Consider the following 15989-nt stretch of genomic DNA (forward strand, 5'->3'; position numbering starts at 1 on the left):
AAAGAAAGAAAGAAAGAAAGAAAGAAAGAAAGAAAGAAAGAAAGAAAGAAAGAAAGAAAGAAAGAAAGAAAGAAAGAAAGAAAGAAAGAAAGAAATGTTAGCGAATCTAACCAGTAATAACTGTCTTCTCCTTTCTTTTCACAGATGATTCAACTAAGGGCGAATTCGCTCCTCTCTGTGCCTCCCACTGGCTGCTAGGCAACTGTAGCAGCGCAAGGGCAGACAGGCATCAGGCATCAACTTGTTTCTCTTTTGAAGGAATTAAAAGCCTCAGTAGTGCAGTAACTGCAGAACTGGGTGACTGACAGCTGCTAACGGGTACCAAGCTGCAGGCAGCACTTTGGAGGGCAGGGAAGGACTAGAGGAGCTGGGGGGAGCTGGGCGGGCAGCAGGCCATGCGGCTCGCGGGCCGCTCTCCAGGTGCTCTGCGCTGGACAGAGGGCACACAGGTAGTATTTTAATGGAAGAACTGCCTCCTTCCCTTCGCAGAAGGGAAATACAGCATATTTTCACTTTTTGCGGTATCAGAACTAAAACACTTTTTCTCTCAGTCCATTTCTTATCCATGCAGAGACTATGGCTAGGACAGTAAGCACTCTGCTCTCCCTACAGTTGCTCCAAACGCATCTCCAGCCCATCCCCAGCTCATCCCACCAACATCCCATCCATCCATGGCTTAGGCCATCCTCTTGCAGCAGCTGGTTACGGGAAAGGCTTGAGTACCCAGACCATAAAGAGCTGCTCCCCTCATGAAGTTACTAGGAACTATCTGTAGACCATGCGGCAAGCTGGGCCGCTGCAACAGCCTGAGTGAAACCGAGCCTTTTCCCTACATAAACTTATTTTTCTGTCTTGGACCATTTCAGCAACTTGCCATAGAGAAGGAACGCACAAGTGATCAGGTGGCAGACACAAAGATCCCGCTCGGTGGTGAAGCCGGGGGCCCCACGACGCTCCTCGCGCTCGTACGAAGGGCCGCAGCGCCAGCAACCGGGCGGCCTCGCCCGCATGGGCAGCTCTAGATGCGAAACCAGCATTTCCCAGCACTTCGCTGGGAAACGGCGGGGACAGAGGGAGCAGGGAGAGCCGCCTCTTCTGCAGCCCTTCCCCAAACGACAGCTCAGCAGGATTCTTACAGGGCAGTACTGGCATTTTGCCGAGGACACACAGGCCCGTGGCTCATGCTCGGTGCTTCCACCAACCACCCTAAAAAAGCCAGAGAAGTTTCACTAGTTTCTTGCCTGGGAGCTTACACTGTAGGAGGCTCTACACAAATCTTGCCTTCAATTATGTGCCATTCTGGTTTTACAGATAAGCGACTGAGGAGGTTAGTTCCAAATGTGCAAAGCCAAACAGGCAATCAGCACCCGGCTTTCTATAATCAGTCTGAATTCTGCACTACATTTGGCATTTTAATTATCTCAACAAGCCAGTGACAAAACTAGAAACAATTTTTTCCTTCATAAGAACTAACGTACTTACAAAAAGATGCACTCTTCCAAAAACTTGGAAAATTAAAGCAAATTTAAGCAAATTTATTTTGCATGCCACAAAAGCCTTCCATTGCCTTAACTGTATATAACCCCAAAATCATAAGATACACAAGATTACTAAAAAAACTTGCTTCTTATAAGATGATCTAACAGCATATCAACTCACAAACCTTTACTGATTTATAGTGGTTATGAGCTAGAGTTGAAATGGTAATATATTCAGCAGGAATATAAGAGGATCTTTTATCAAGGGACAGAGAAAAGGGAAAGCAGGTAAAAATCACCAGGTACATTCGGAAAACCAATTCTGTGGCACAAGGCTTGGAGCACAGACACAGATGCCCTGTGGCACAAGATTCATTTTTCACACCTATTGTGTAGAATACTCTATTTGCTGAGAGTTTTACTCTCCCCCTGGTGAGGGTTGCTGGCTGGCAGCCCAGGCCCACAGAGCAGGGACCTGGTGCAGGTCCCTCCCTTGGGTCCTCGGTGGGGGTCTGGAGACCCAAACGCGGGAACAGGCGGGAAGCTGAGCTGCTGCCACTTCTGCCTCTCCGGGGAAACACAGGGCAACGCTGCTTTGGGCACTATGTGTGTGATGGAAATACGTCTCTATTTGTGATTAGAATAAAACAAGCTTCATTTTGCACAAGTAACCAAGCAGCTGCCAAAAGAACATTCCCAATACTACTGATAGGGAATTAATCTGAAGACTTGACCTAAAGATGAAAGGTTCTCAGTGTGTTAACTCTCCATTTTCATGCCCCATGCAACTATTTCACAAAAGACCAAAGAAAAATTGTACAAAACTGCCTTGCAATAAGTTTGTTTAGGAAAAGTTGCTGCTTTAAAGATTTGGTACTTAGTTTCCTTTCTATTCTTATTGGGCAGTTCTCCTCCTTAAGAATAGCAGGAGATATGCAAAATTTAGTTCGTTCAACTCCTTTCATCTCCCTGAAAACAAACCAAAAACCCCTCAAACCCAACATGCCGGTCTCGCTACAGATGCCTCTCTCTGCGTGGACGTGTAGGCAGGACTCACAAAGGTAAAAATTGAATTCTTGAAGTCAGGAAGAAAAATAAAAAAGGCAGATTTGGCAAAAAGAAAATAGTAACAACAAAACCAAAAAGACCCACAATACTACGCTTCTATAGGTAACACTGCCAAGAAATAGGAGCATGTGCAGAAGAAATGTTAGACTTCAGCTGTATTTAATTCCATAGGATTAGGTGGTCTCTATCAGTCTTTTAGAGACTCAAAAAGCAGAAGAGATCAGTAAGATGATCATTCTGATCTCTTTCACAGAGTGAAACTACGTGCAGATATATTACCTGTTCAAGTCTAAAACATATACATCAGCAATAATCTCCCTAGTTAAAAACATTTAGTTCCAATTCGCAAGCAAATGATCAAGAATCCATTACATTCAAAGAGAGCTGTTTCAGTGAGTAATTTTTCCTATTTAGTGAGTGTTACAACTAGCTGAGATTCATCTGGTTTCATCTTCCAGCTATTCAGTTTCATTATACCTCCTCCTAAACTGAAGAGCTCTTCGCTTTCTCTTCTCCTCCAGAAGAATTCGTAAAATACAACCTTGTCACTTCATTTAAATATTAAAAAAAAAATCACAGTAAAACAGGATTTCAAATTGTCATAGATCTCTCAGCTCTTTTCTAAAACTTTTTCTCTTTCATCATTTCTTCTAAAGCAGACATATAAGAGCTGGACTCCGTATTCCAGTAAGAAGGTTATGCCATCACACACTGGTAATACTACATACATCTGGAGGGCATATTCAGCTTTTGCTAAATATCTATTGCTATCTTTTTTATTTTTAAACCATCACCCCAACTCCAATGTAAGTTGCTCCCAGAATGCAGAAAATCCCTCTCTCTCTATGAAGTACCGACTTGCTTTGGTCTGTGCCAACATTCATATCACTCCAATAAACCTATTCACAAACCAGAAATCCAGTCTCTGTGACAGAAACAATGTCATTATCTGCCACGCCCACTACTTTTGGTGCCATCTGCAAATTTAACACGTAACCTTTAGTATGCCTAGTGGTGATCCTCAAATAAAATGATCTCAGTTCTACCAACCAAACCCTTGCAATTACTTCTCCTTGCCATCTCGAGTAGCTCGATTGCTTCAGTACCCATTTGTCCTCACGGCCATCACGTCCCTGCTTTTTCATGCATGCAGACATACACACACGTGGCAGAAGAGCTGCTATGGCACCTGGTCCTCGCTGCAGAGCTGAAGGCCACCGCTCTGTCCCATGTCCCCGCAGGCAGCAGCGTGGTGTTCTGCAGCATCCTGGCCCATCTTGAGCACTGGATACGGTATTTAAAGACTATCCTTACTTTCCCCTCACACAAAAGCTTCATCAGTTAAAATACATCCTGGTTAAGGGAATGCAGGATTGTGGTTTGTTGTTTGTTTTTGGTTGTGTTTTTTTTTTCCCCCATAGTATCTAATAAAGCATCAGCAACATTAACATTATGGTTATTAGTTTACTTAATATGATGATGTTCCATTACACAAAAGATAATACAATTGTAGGCTGGAAATTAATTATGGAAACATGTTGATATAGTTACGTGGAGTCATGAAACTTCTTCAAATACTTCTTCAAATGAGGGAGCACTGTATCTACAATATACTTTAAGCAAGTTAACTTATTTCATCTTTATATACATAATAAACTTTTGCTTTCTGCTGTCGTCTCAGATACTCATTCTTCTAATATAAAAATGTCTTTAAATAAAAAACAAGATAGAATTTATGAATATTAAAAAAATGTGTGGTAGAAGTCAGTCAGAGCAACTTGTTAAAACATAGTAACCCATGCTTTTTACTCAAAAGAAAGGAGGATTATCCATTTCTTGGTTTTCTACAGTAACAAAACTTCTTAGACAAATGGCACCATCTGTGCAATACTGCACTAGAAAATATGCAGAGGAGGAGGAGCAGGAAGTGCAAATTCACTGTTACAATGAGCTGCCTTGTCAGTTGATGTTACAGGCTACCTGTCATGATTCCCTGAAAAAGCTGGGATCTAGAGTCAAGACTCAAGTATTTGGTGCTGTTTTGCCCTTCTTGTTTTACTTAAGTCATCATAATGACTTAACATCATAATGTGGAGATAGAAGTGTTCTTCTCCTAGGTCAAACAGGTTTCAATGAATCTTCTCAGGTCACATTGCAGAAGTCCAACCAGGGCAGGTCTGCTGGACTAGGGGGATTAATTGCTAGCCACAGAACTTTCCCTAGGCCATTCAACTGACTGCCTAAGAAGAAGACTACTAGAAGTCATTAAAAATATATTAATCAGAACTGAACACAGTTCAGAGGATCACCAGCTTGCCAGTCAGAAGAACTCCTAGATCAATATGCAGCGATTCATATGGAGCTAAGAAGAGGACTTGCTTCTCAAAGAAAGAGGAGCTTTTTTCGCTGTTGCATAAAGCTAAAGGGTAGCAGTTTCCTCATTTCTGAACGTCCTAGTACGCAAAGCAAGAAAAAGTCAGGGAGCCTAATTCTCACCTGCCTGCGGAAAGTTCACACCTCGCTGTATCTAAAATAACTGAAATGCAAGAAGGAGCTCCAGCCACCTGAAACAATGTTCATCTCTGCCCTCCTCCATGGTCGGGTTTCCAATGAACCCAATGGTTGCACTAAGCCCCCATCAAGCCCAAAGCAAAGGAACTGCAGAGTCTGAGCAAGGTGCTTCTGAATTTCTGCAAAGAAAGAAAAAGTCTGGAAAGGGGGATGACTCTGGCCAGACTCAGGACAGCAAAGGCCCCCCTTTGCTACACAGTGGGTCTGAACTTCGGCTTCACAGAGCCAAGCAGATAGGCATCACTCAAATGGAGTGGATACAGCTTAGAAGTAAAGCACTTAAACGGAACAGCTCAAAATGCTGTTAATTGTTATTCTGCTGGCAGGTTACATATCAGCCTTTTCTTTCCAGCTTCTAAAGTAGGATCCAATTGACCAAGTAGGCCGAGAGACTGTCTCTTTTAACGCCAAATTTCTAATACATGTTCCAGCCAGTCACTTAGCACTGCACTTGTCTTTGTGGTTTCATGTATTTCCTATTTAAGAAAAGGACTATACCAGTTCCTGGTTTGTTACATTTTCTTCAAATAAAAAGTTTCAGCAGCAGCTTCCTCTATGATGTATTATTCTATATTGGTGAACATTCTGTTCCCTTTTACCATACGCAGAAAAACTGAGCCATCTACAAAACGCATTTGCAGATAGGAGGCAACAAGATGAAGGATTTCAAAATAACCTCTATGGTGACAGTATATGGGATTTTTCCTCCCTACCTAGATTTCAACCCTCCCTTCTCCATCTGCACTCTCTAGCTCTTTGAAAATAACGAGCAAACGTTGCTCCAGCTCCACAAATCTGGCACATTTCATTTTCCTTGTCATTTAAGAGATGCACACAAACTATTTGGTATTAATAGTAAGAACACTCTGCACCTTACAAAGCTTTATTCAAAGCATTCTGTGATCTTGCACTGAAGGCATTAATTTAGCACCTTCACAGTAATTCTGAGGCATATGTTATAATTCATTCCACAGAGGCAGAAGCTCAGAGGCACAGCCAGTCATGGGTCTAACCAGGAGGGGAACCCACGTCCTGCCTCCCCAAGTTCACTCTGTGCTTCGCCATTTCTGGGCCAACACTCAAGCCCCACATTTAACTACAGAAAAAGCCCTCATCCCTCTGTCTTCTCTTGCCACAGTCACCCAAGTCTCTTGCAGAACTGAAGTACTGTGGCTTCTAGTTGAACATGACTCACTACTGGTTTAGACTCTCACACTGGGATCCACCATCACAACACCTGGACACAGAGCTCTCCTCCTCATTTCCCACCAAGTGTTTTAATAATCCAAGAGATTGTCTTGTCAGTAACGACTGCCAGCTATGGGTTTACTGAACGGGTGCCCATCACCACTTTTATCCAAACCTCATGCAGTAATGGAATCTCAAAACGACTGGTTGAACTTTGTGTCATTCTTCAGATGACCCATAAGCACCTCTCCAATGTAACTAAAAAACAGGTTTCACCTCCTTTCATCTGTCAAGTGGTCTTAGAGCTACAATGCAGCTCAAGACTCCAGTCTTTGCTGGGATATTCCAAGTAGGTCATTTTATCTCTCTCATGCCCTAGCACTATGCCCAGAAATCAGAGAAACAAGAACAGCCTCACCTAGCTCCCATGCTCAACCCCAAATTCAAGAAAGGCTGGTTTCTGAGTAACATTTGTGAAGCTGCAGAAATACTTCCTCATATGTGGAGGAGTCGTTCCCTGCTGAGAGATAACCACTGATGACTCTGAAGGCTTCTGCCAAAGCTTCCAATTGCACCTCGGTGCAAAGTAGAAGTTTCCTGGGTAGCACTGTCCACCCAAACGAACAGCAAAGAGCTGCGTCACAAACTGCAGAGGCACCTTCACCTTCCATGTGCATTTCCCTTGTGTTTTCAGTCTGCAAAATCCTGCTGGATGTCAAGATAGCTTTGTGTCAAAGAGGTCTGCTTCATCTGAGGTTTGCTTGTGGGATTGATGGTGTAACTAGTTCAACTTCAGAGAACACTTTGAGAGAAGACTTCATCACCCCCTCTTAAGGCTCCAAAAGGGGATGATATTTTAAGCTGCAAGCTAGCAGAAAAAAAAGGCTTAGACCAAAAAAGGCAGGAAATAATTTGTTCCTTCAAATTCTCTACTCAAAAAACATATAAGACCACCAAATAGGACAACTATCGAGTCCCTTGGTATGTCTGTCTTTTCTTAATTGCATGAATTATGCTAAGGGGCAGTGAGTGCACACTTCTTCGTGGAGGAGAAAGCATGCAGGTATTCTAGGATCCCAGGATCCCTAGCACTGAACCCCAAAGGAAGGTGTCCAACAGTGCTGGGAAGCTGCCTCTACTGGGAAGGTGCCATCACCTGCAGGTCTCAGAGCCTCCCTGGGCTGCCTTCAGCAGATTAGTCAAGTCACTCTACAAATGAGCAGAGCACTTTACCAATAAAATGAGGATGTGTACAACATCCCTAAGGAAGTTAAAAGGTTTGACCTTTTCAATGTCTAAAAAGTGTTTAAATACTATACTTACAGAGAACTGTTATCACAGAATAATGAATAATGAAGCAAGAGGGGAGTACATTATATGTTTAAGCCCTGCATTTGAAAGCAAAAACCTTACACAGTACTAAAGAAACAGCTTACTTTTTTCCCCCTGATAAAATAGAGGAGAAGAAAAATATATTGGTATGCATACCTAGCAGAAAAAAAAAAAGAAAAAGAAGTGTTTTAACAGTTTATTATTTTTTCTTTAGTCTTTTTTTTTAAATAATTTCAAGTTATAAAAATTGGAAATATATCTATAGCTGAAGCAAAAAAAAAAAAAAAAGTTCTATTCTTCCTCGTTATTAAGCAGCACAAAAAAAGCCCCACAGGAAACTGAAATATACTCATTTATTTTTAGCCAAGTCTTTGGTCTTTGCCAAACTGCTCCTTTTCACTCTCAACTGAAAGTAAAATGCAACTGTCTGGTACTTAATCGTCATACAAGAACTAGACAATAAAAAAAAAAGAAGTTATCAACATTAAATTATACCTCAAACAACAAAAAGCCTCCAAATGATATGAATCCAGCTCCCAAGAAAAAGGTTATTTAGCAAAGCAAACAAACAAAAACCTATACAAAAGCATACATAAACACAACATTTAAAAGCAGGATTTTAGAGCTTTAATTACATTGTTCGCACAAATCCACACCTAAATTGAACAAGAAACTCTCTAGTGACTCTTGTGCCCTACCTCATCTTTCCATAAGCTTTACCAAGGATCAATGATAACTGATAATAACATACACAGTACAATAATAATAAATATAATAATCAATACCAATGAAAATATGCAATCATTTCTTGTGCAACTCGCACAGAATACAAGATCCAGAGCAACAACCACAACAAGTAAAGCAGATTGCTTTATACTTGTGTTTTTTGCAAGGTATAATTTATCTCAAGAATTGGTTTTAATGCAGCAATAACATCAAGTCACAAACATCTAGGAATACAAAGAATCCCTTGGGGGATGGCATTCTAGAAGGCACCAGTCTTTAGAAATGATGGAGGGTCATGGCAGGCAGCTTCCTGGGTGATGCTGCAGCCAAGGGAGGAAACGCAGCCTCTGGATGGATAAGAACATACTTTGCTGTGAGGCAGGGAGGGAGGGTATTAGCTACAAACAGCAACAGTAAGACCATTATTGGCAAATGACATCTATTTCTGATCCCTCCACTTCAGAAAACACCACAAGAACAGCTAAAATTGCAGGAAATGCAGCATACCTCAGCAAGTTAAAAAGTCAAAGACTTACAAAATGGCTCAGCATCCCTTCACAGGCTTGCTTGGAAGCCACGATACATTTAGTCAAAACTGCCTCCCCAAAAATGCTACAGGGCAGAGGAAAACCTTGTAAAGAGTTCAGAATAAATCTCCTTGTCAGCCTATGCATAACGACACTTGATGGATAAGATGTGCAGTATACTTGAAGCTGATTGACAGCAGGCTTGCAAAACGCAGAATCCACTTGCTATCTCACCCAGCTGACTAGAAACCTTCCCATCTCCTTAGTTATCGACATCTTCACCCCTCTGCTGCCATGCAGAACATTTGAAGATGCAAAGGTTTTGATGCAGGTCAGCCCACCCCGCAGAGCTCTTGGAGCACACGCTGCTGCCCACAGCGCTCTGCCACTCTGACAAAACCCTCCACTGCCACCAGCGGAACCAAGAGGTAAGAAATTACACAGCACAAACTTGCACGGGCTGAATTTCTCCTGGAGGGGTGAGAATGCAGTTTCCACCTGGAACGAGTTGCATTCTCTGTCAGTAACACACAACAGTGGGCATCTGGGCAGCGTAACAACAGAAGTCCAGGATTTACTGTAGAAATTTCCAAGTGAGAGTTTAAGGTCTGCGCTAACTAGATGGGTTGCGCAGATAACAAAGGACCTTTCTGGGGGCGAACACCTACGAATGTTTTTCACAGAAGGGTTTCTCTAAAATGTAAGCCCATTCCCTGGGGCTCAGGAAGTCCAAGACACATCAGTAGCCTCTGCAACTTCAGGGCACATGAGCGGGGCTCCAAGCTTACAACCAGACAGCAAGCAAACCTCACAGGGCTGCCCACCCCACCCAGCCCCATGCGTGGCATGGGGAGAGCCCTCAGCTCCTTAAAGCAGCAGCCCTTTAACCAGGGGCAGGAAATCACCACATGCAACACTGGGTCAGTCGTGTTTTGAGTGAGACTAACAGAAAAAAAACAAGCCTCTGGTTCTCTCAAACATACATAAGCTCAGTTGGGTATCTTAGCTAATTTTTAATTTAAATAACCACTTTTTTTGAGTTTAATCATCTATGCAAATTTTATCTTTTTTTTTTTTTTAATTTATTTATTGGACTTCCCTCTGCATCTTTTGCACTATTTTTTAGTAATCTTTTGTTGTTGTTGCCATAGCCAGTAGGTTACTGGCACATTTAAGCAATCTCGGCCTCAAAACAGAAGCCATATCTTGCAACCTGCATTTTTAAGGACAGCATCAATATGGAATGAGTATTTAATTAAAAAATTACATCTCTCTACGTGATCAGGAAAGATTTAGCTTAGATTTCACCTTCCGTTTCAAATACAACTTCCCTTCCAACTCCTCATCGCCTTCTCCTTAGTTTATTCAGGAAGGGGCTGATATGAAGAGTAAAGAAAAGGGCCGCGTTTAGGAAGGAGAAGCGGAGGACAAACCCTCCCAATAGTCAGCACTGGTGGTTAGCACTTTGGTAGAGAGTCAACCTGATTTGTTTCAAAAATTAAAAAAGAAAAAAGAAAACAAAACAAAACAAAAAAACACAAGAGAACAAGAGAATGGCCCCCAAAATCTGGTTTTTGCCATTGGAACTACTGTTTCTTAACAGAAATTTAAATAGGTCTCTATAACAACAACAATACATGGCAGAATCTTTAAGTCTGAAGCACTTTGCACAATAACTAAGCATTTTAACAGTAAGTTACAACGAAGGGAGTATCATCCTCCTTTTTACTGACAGAGGAGCTGACTCAAAGAGGACTAAGGGAGTTGCCCAAAACCACAGGCTAGTCATTAGCAGAGCTGCAGTTAGAAGTCACAAGTTCCTGGCTTCCAACTTCATTTTCAGGCCACTGAAACTCTCTGCCTCTCCACAGCCGCAGAGCTGATCTCCACCACACGTGTGCCAGGTAGGAGGGTCACCTGCTTCTCACGGCTGGCCTCGCTGCCCGAGACCACCCCGATTCCTCCCAGCTCTGCAAAACCACCCACAGCTTCTTTGACACCTCCAGTCACAGCAACATCAGATGGAAAAGATAAATGCATTTATAGCCCCCACCATGCAAATTTCAGTTTCTTTAAACTCCTACTTTGAACACCTGAGTTGGAGAGTCACCGCAGGTGCTGCTGGAGCAGCAGATGCCAATGGCTGGTCAGGCCTGGGGACATGGGTGGGATGAGACCCGAACTGTCCTGGCAGATGCACCAAAGGGCTCCACCATGGGCTTCCCCTGTGTCTGCCAGGCCAGGGAGCCCAGGCCAGACATCCATCTCCAAGGAAAAGGACAAGCTACGAGTGGTGTGGGGGGTCACAGGCTCAAGCGGAGGCCAGAGGAGCAGCAGAGCTGGTGCTGGGGCGGGGTGGGAGTTGGGCGACGCGATCCTGCATCCGGCGGTGCTAAACTACATCCTGCCTTGTTTGTGCTGTAGGCACTCAGAGAGGAACTTCACATCAGTTCACTTTGTAATCAAGAGCTGGAAAGGGCTCTCTCCGTTCCAGCCCCACATGCTAACTGTGTGTTGTACAGTGCTGATTTCAGTTTCTCTAAGTGCTTGGCCAAGAGCGCAAACAAAGCTACTTGTATCTTGCACAGCCAAGCAGTTCACAGTGTGGCCATACTGGGCAACCCATCGAGAAAGCCGGACCTTCTGTAAAAATAGTTAGACAAATATTGCCCAGGTTAATTTTACATCCTTATTTTTATAGGAAAAAAAAGCACAATATTTGTAACATCAGGCTTGGGAAACCCTAGGGCAACAAAGATTGGAAGGGGGAAGTGAGTATTCCATTTTTACATTAAAAGCAGAACCAAGGAAGTTCTCTTTTCATATCTTGATTAGTCTTAATTATAAACTCATATCTAGGTCTTTGTTATGTTAGTTCAATCTATTCCCCTACTTTCTATGTTCTGCCTAATGTTAACCTACTTGGAGTTCTTCAAACATTCCTTCTAACTCACTTGATCCTCTGAGGCTGACAGTTATCTACACATTTAGGCACTGAGGTAATTTGTTCTTTCAGAAATGTTAGGCATTTATGACTTGGAATATCAGAATGTGCAAATATTCACATTTTCCGGAGGAAAGGACAAAAAATAAGAAAAGAGAGTATTCACTTTAATATCTACACTTATGCAGACCTTCCCTTCAACCATCTATACCTCCTGCAAGCTTTGCTATCTAGAGGTTTCTCCCTATCCATGAATGATTCCCATGACTCCCTGTTTCTTTCCTAATGCTTTCCAGGTACTTTACTTTCCCCATATTTTGACAAACTACCAAAAAACAAAACCCCTCAAATCACCTGCTAATTTTTTAACTGAAATAAGTATTCTTATTTTGAAAGTCTTGCCAAGAGGGCATCTGTGGAAACAAGAATATACACATATGTATACATACGCAGCGTTAAAGGAAATTATTAAAACTAATACACTGGTGACAGAAGAATTATGCCCTTGTAGGAACAAGAAACCACAACGCACCGGTTTAGACAGAAGTCATTCTTTGACTAACCCTCAAGTCGGTCTCATTGAAATCAGGAGTGTTATTCTCAGTTTAAAAAAAAAGAAAAGAAAAAAAAGAAAAATCCTTCCATGAGTTACTGTAGCTCAGAACGTATTAAAGTGGTATTTTCACTGCCAAGACTCATTAAAAAAGAACAACCAGAAAGTGTTTGCAAAACAGACTGCTATTATAAAATGCATTAACATAGTATGCCCCAGTCATTAATAATAGAATATACATCAATGTACTGCTTTTCAGATAATTAATATTAATTGGCAATCTAATTGGACCTATTAAGACAAGTGACCTTGGAGCTGCAATTCATCAGGTCTAAGGAAACAAAAGGTACAGAATAGGCCAGAAAACAGTTACCTTCTTGTCATTTCCTTCCAAAATGACATAATGACATTTCAGTGATCAAAGTAATTTTCATCACATAAGTGCACTACTGAAAAATTATCAGATCTTACAGAGTGGTTTTGTATTTATGATCCAACTTATCAGACATGTCCTATGTGAAACTTGACTTGTAGTTCATAAGGGCCCTGCACTCCTAAGGGAAAATAGGATAAAGGCACAGGTGGAGGAAAGGCATAGGAGAAGGAAAAATACGTACTGCATGAGAGATCTGGCACCAATCAAGATCCATACAGCCTTGCCTCACAAAGTCTCACAATTTCATCATTAAGCTTTGGGTATACTAAAACAGCTTCTTTCTTTTCCCCCCCCCTTCTTTCTAAGTTCAAGCCTGTAACATAAACGACAGGATTTTAGTCAAAAGTTGGCCACTACAAGATGGTCACCATGACTAATCTTTGCTGGATTAAAGCAAGATTATTCCCTGTAAAGACAGGATCATCTTCCATTGCTTTAAATGAGGCTAAAAGCTAGAATGCCTTGTATCGCAGTGGCATTAAGAAACATGCAGATGTTTCAGAAGTTCGATTCCACAAAAAGAAGCTATGGGAATTCGTCAAGACATAACCCCAGCTGTAGGCAATCAGGAGAATACGTGGAACACTCAACGGTTTGGGGCCTTGAGAAGAGCATAAAGGGACAGCAGCTTCTCCTGCCATACAAGAGGAGAGGGAGCAAGATGGGGGCACTTCTTCCCTCCATGACCCTGCAGACAGAGAAATCAGAGTCCCCTTTGAAAGCTGAGGAAACAGAATGTATGAAATACATATTCGTAGCTCAGGATTAACTTCAACCCTGAAATGATCTCATACAAAACAAGGCCAGAATCTTTTCTTCTAAAGGTGAAAGACAAGAGTCAGTGGAGAAGAAAAAAAAAAAAAAAAAAAAAAAAAAAAGGAACACTACCTCTTTATCTTCAAATCTCCTTTTATATCTAGTCCTGTGATTTCTAGGGATTTGACTCATGATCTGTATGTGCCTTGGGCTGGCAAAAAAAAAAAAGCCACAGCTAGAGAGGTGCAGAGTTCTTCAGCGGCAGACACAGAGCTCCCTAGGTGGTTGTTTTATGAGGTAAGGAGAGAATGAGCTCACCCTATCACCGGCTGTAACATAGGAACTAGGACATAGGAACATAGGAACTGCGTTCAAGCACACAGGTTTATGGATAAGCTCTTCATAGCAGAGCAGAACAATACCTGAACGAAACAAAACCACTTAGTCAAGCAAATCAAATAATTATGAGGACTAACATCTTCGGAAAAATATCAGCAGCTCAACACACACCAAGGTGCCCCATGCACGCCAACAAGTTGCATTTATATCCCATTAACACATTCTTTTCAACTGACAGAGCGCACGATACCAAAGCAGCCCGAGCACAAGCGACTCCAGCTCAGCCCGTGCCGCGGGCTGCTTTTAAGCAACAGGACATCAGGCAGGAGGCGCAGCCGGCGGCGCCGCGGCTGCCCCACAGCCTCGAGGCAGCGCCGAGGGCAGCGCACGGCGCTGGGGGGCCTCAGCCGCAGCCCGGGCAGGGGCTGGCCGCATGGAGGGCTCCGACAGTAATTCCCATCGAGAGCGCCTGGAACATATGGGGACTGGTTGGAACACGTGCGAGTGAACGAGGCCGTTTACATAATGAGCGAGGTATGCATGCGAGATGCCTTATATAACAGCACTTTAGATTACAAGACCTCTCACCTGAAGAGCTGTATTTTAAAAGCTGTATACATACAAGGCCATGTTTGGGGAGGGAGTAAACTGTTAAATAAAATATTCATAACAGAATTCAACTGAAGTGAGAGAGGGGAGCTTGAATGGACAAAGGGGAAAATGCCCGTCACTTATGAAAAATTAAGCAGCAGGCAGGTGTTTAGCTCTTGTAAAACCCACACAGCGCTGAGTGCCATTGAAGTTTTCGGTTCTTGCTTGGATAGCCACCCACCAAATGGTAACCCCATTAAGCAAACTAAACTGAAATGAAAAACAATCTCCAAGCTGCCTGCAAGACTGGATCCAAGGAAAAGTGGCTGTCGCTCCTGATCCTCATACAATGACCTAATGCATTTGCATACAATGACATAATGTATATTCTTACTGTGTATACCAGCCCGCCATCCAAGAAAACAACAGGAAGTTCTGAGGCCTGTACATGCCAGTGTTGAAGTGGACAAGACACAAAATGAAATAAATAAAGGGCAGAACTGAAGAGCCACAGACCGGCTCTACAGTGAGAGTCTTCTAAATACCTACATCATACAACATTGTGTTTAAGTGTTTGCTTTTCTATAAGGCTACTCTACTTTCAGTCCATGGAAGTGCCCGAACCAGACAATGAAAAAGAAATGAAGCAGTTATCAGGACATTGCCTTTTAAATACACTGCTATCAAAAATCAACAAACATCAGACCTCCTTCAGCACATTTATGACACTAAATACGGGTTTCAAATTCAAACTTGAGAAAATTGAAACAAGAAAAACGGGTTTGAAAGCACAGAAACTAAAGGATCTTAAAGACCTTTTACCTTTTTAAATGCCTCAGCAGGAAAAAAATCTCCCCAATCTCCCAAAAATCTTAACTCATCTGTTACTTTAAGAAAGCCTTGTGATGCTAGGATAACTCTCCCTATCTGGTTAACACAGCGGCTCAAAAGATCTGCAAGATGTTTTGTCTCCTAGCCTTTGTACATTGTAATTCACCAGCAGACAGGATTGGGACAGGAGCTGTGCAGAGCAGAGCTGATACTTGACTCTCCGTTCTGAGGATCAGCAACAGATGTAACATACAAATGAGTATCTCAATTCTCTGCAGGGTTCCATCAGAAAAGCAAAGAAATAGGTGCCTTCAGTCAGAAGAAACAAAACAAGACAGTGTTTTATGCAAGAACATTTTCATCTTACCATCTCTCTTACCTTATCAGATGCATCTCCTCCCTCTATTCAGAATCCAACAAGTCATAAAATCCCATCTACAATAAATGAAAAACTCAATTAATATCACTCAATAAGCTTACAACAACAACAAAAAAAAAGTTAATCATAACTTCAAGAAAAAAAGTTAACTTTTCTCCCTATTCATTATAATCCATAGCCCAAGCGAGTTATCCTCTTGCCTGACTGGGCTTATCTGGGAAACTGGGATATAAAGGTATTAAAGAGTTTGTAAGAGTTTGTAACATGGTT

The 15989-nt window shown here is 42.2% G+C and overlaps 1 protein-coding gene across 2 annotated transcripts in view; it reads right to left on the bottom strand.

Moving 5' to 3' along the window:
• The window catches only part of TRERF1 (transcriptional regulating factor 1), a 71548-nt gene extending 55778 nt beyond the window's left edge, over positions 1-15770 (bottom strand). For both annotated transcript variants that reach the window (XM_026046277.1, XM_026046276.1), the window contains exon 1: positions 15720-15770. The gene's annotated coding sequence lies outside the window, so the exon portion shown is untranslated. The remainder of the gene's footprint in view (positions 1-15719) is intronic.
• Positions 15771-15989: the final 219 nt, after the last annotated feature.

The sequence above is a fragment of the Nothoprocta perdicaria genome, unplaced genomic scaffold (genome assembly GCF_003342845.1).
Source record: "Nothoprocta perdicaria isolate Ctin4 unplaced genomic scaffold, notPer1 scaffold_43, whole genome shotgun sequence".
Classification (NCBI taxonomy): domain Eukaryota; kingdom Metazoa; phylum Chordata; class Aves; order Tinamiformes; family Tinamidae; genus Nothoprocta; species Nothoprocta perdicaria.